Source organism: Carcharodon carcharias, chromosome 15 (assembly GCF_017639515.1).
Source record: "Carcharodon carcharias isolate sCarCar2 chromosome 15, sCarCar2.pri, whole genome shotgun sequence".
Taxonomy (NCBI): domain Eukaryota; kingdom Metazoa; phylum Chordata; class Chondrichthyes; order Lamniformes; family Lamnidae; genus Carcharodon; species Carcharodon carcharias.
This window is the reverse complement of record NC_054481.1, coordinates 136,382,238-136,385,391: the sequence shown is the minus strand read 5'-3', so window position 1 is coordinate 136,385,391 and position 3,154 is coordinate 136,382,238.

Genomic DNA, 3,154 nt, shown 5'->3' with positions numbered 1-3,154 from the left:
GGTATATATAAATGATTACGACTTGGATTTAGGAGGGTTGTTCATTAATTTTGGGGATGATATGAAAATTGGTGGGATGGTAACTACTGAGTAGGACAGCGTTATTTTAAACGAGACAGGCTGGAAAAATGGGCTGATCAGTGGCAAGTGGAATTTAATCCAGATAAGCATGAGGTGATGCACTTAGGCAGGACAAATAAGGCACGGGAATACACGATTTATGCTAGGACCCTGGGAAGTACTGAGGATGAGGGGGACCTTGGTATACATGTCCACCCATCCCTTTAAGTTGTGGGGCTGTTAGATATGGCAATTAAGTAGGCTTATGAGATACTTGCCTTTATTAGCCGAGGTGTTGAAGATAAGTGCAGTGAGTTCATGCTGGAACTGTAAGAAACGCTGATTAGGCCACAGCTAGATCATTGCATGCAGTTCGGAACCCACATTATAGGATGGATGTGATTGCACTAGCGAGGGTGCAGAGGAGATTTACCAGGCTGGAAATGTTTGGTTGTGAGGAGAGTTGGATAGAATGGGGTTATTTTTCCCACAGCAGAGGAGATTAAGGGACGGCATGATGGATGTGTACAAGATATTGAGGGCCATAGATAGGATAAACCGAAAGGAACAATTCCATATGGTGGATTGATCAATAATGAGGGTGCTTAGATTAACATAATGGGCAAGAGGTTAAGAGGGGATGTGAGGACGATTGATTTTCACCCAGATGGTGGTGGGAATCTGGAAGTCACTGCCTGAAGGGGTGATAGAGGCAGAAACCCTCAAAACATTGAAGAAGTATTTGAATGGTGCCATTACATACAAGTGTCTGGGCCTAGTGCTGTAAAATTGGTATGGATCATTTAGGTACTTGTTTGATCGGTGCAGAAGGGCCTTCTTCTGTTCTATAAACCTCTATGACTGTATAAATCTATGGCTCTGTAAGAACCCAGGGGGCGGAGTTTCATGGAGGAGGAGCTGCACTGGCTGGAAACTGAGAGACTGAGTACTCCACGGTCCCTTGCATCAACTGCAGGAGCCGCAACTCATTCCATGGGGAGAAAGTTGCGACTCCTGATGTCAGGATTGTTTCCTATCCAAATGGAGTGGTGATGGAGTCTCTGCCACTGGGTGCTTTAGTTATGAAACCAGAACTTTTTTTTTCTTGATTAGCTGGGTGACCTGGTGCCTGAGCTGGTGCGTGTCTTGAGCCACTGCTACCCTCTGACCCAGAGTCTTGAGTTGAAATCAGAGAGGACCACTTTGGCCCTAATCCTAGGAGTGGACTCGAGGCCGAGGCAGAGCCAGCGTGCGGGTTGATGTCAGCATCCACTCACAATGCAGGGGACGGGAGGAAGACACAGGGGACGGGCCGGAAGAGGAGACTGTGTCTCCGAAATCCGTGAGTCATTGGATCAGTGTGAGATGATGGGGCTTTTGGTGCTTACTGTCGACTCCCTTCTAACCCTCACTGGCGAGCCCTCAGGCTTTTTTGTCGAGCAATCGCGATTGGAAGTTTAGTGTCCAGTTGGCAGTCTTATCCGCTGGTGTTCTGGTTCAGCCACGAGGCCCTAAAAGCATCCGAGCTGGACCAGAATGACCGGCAGTCATTCCACACTTTTCTCACTGGGCTCCTGAAGGGGTGGAAGACTTACAAAAAAGTATTCTGATTCCACACTTATACTAGGCATGGTGATTGTAGTACATAACACTGGCGCTGAAGGCTACCAGATTTTGCTAACTCAACATCAACAGCAGCAGGACACATCACAGTATGCAATACTTCTAAGACCTCACCAGATGGAAGATAGTGGTCTGCTCCCTGCCGGAAAACAATACTATTCCAGGAGGAAAATCGTCGAATTGGCTGCTGAAGTGGTGAGGGTGGTTCTAAATATGAGCACGTAGCCTCCAATATGGGCGAGGTTGATGTATCATTCGCCACCCATTTTCACCCGGAGGTCTTCGTTATGAGGGAGCCATTGCCAGGCCGGTTGTTGCACTTTACTGTGCTCCTAGTGTTTGCAGAACTTCACTTTCTGTCTGTGTAAGCGCAGCAGCAAGAGAGCTTCTTTGAGGAAGTGTTCAGTTATCTTGGCTCTATCGATGCCCACGACTGAATTGCATTTTTGGGGGATTCTTCAACTCGGCCCTATGAACCAGGGGCCATCTCTGGTGCTCAGCACCACATGCTGGGTGCAAGCAAGTTCACAGACATGGTCAAGTCCTTCAACATGTTGGACATCTGGCAACATCTCAATCCCGATTCTAGCGTTTCACTTTCGTGCAACCTGCAGTCAGAACATTCAGACTCAACGGCCCTTGATTCCTAAAGTGTTTACCTCATGCATTCGGTCCGCTTCAGTGATCGAGACCACGATCTAGAGGGGACGAAACTCGCTCCTTCTGCGCTCAGTTGGGGTCCAACTACTGGGGCTTTAACAACCTGCTGCTGGAGGATGAGCGGCTTGTGGATTCGTTCTGTCGTTTCTGGGCAGGATGAAGAACGAGCAGGGAGGCTTCTCCTTCTTGAGGCTACGTTTGGACTTGAGAGAAACCCAGGTTCGTGTCATGTGTTAGGACTACGCGAGGGGATTGACAAAGTGGCAGAAATCCAGAATCGAGGAGTTGGAGAAGGAGGTGCTGGGCCTGGAGGTGCGTCTCTGTCAGCCCAATGCAGACCCGGTCCTGTGGCTGGTGCATGAGGAGAAGAATGGAACAATGTAGGAACTGCAATTCTTCTGGTCCTGTGGCACATAATTTTCTCCTGGGTTTGGGCCCAACCTTCCTTTCCTTCAGCTCACTGGGCAAAGGCACGGAGTCGGTCAGCAGATCCTCATGCTGCTGGCTGATGACGGATATCTCCTTCTAGATCCGGAGAGCATCAGGGCCATTGCCTGAGCCTATAAGCTTGCTCCAATCTCATCGGTTTCATCCAGCGACGACGCTCCTTGTGTTATGTGGGTGTGCCTGCCGCAGGTCAGCCTGGAGAGCGCCAGAAAGCTAGACTCACCTATAAGGCTAGAATTACCTGGAAAAACTCAGCAGGTCTGGCAGCATCGGCGGAGAAGAAAAGAGTTGACGTTTCGAGTCCTCATGACCCTTCGACAGATGCTGCCAGACCTGCTGAGTTTTTCCAGGTAATTCTGTTTTT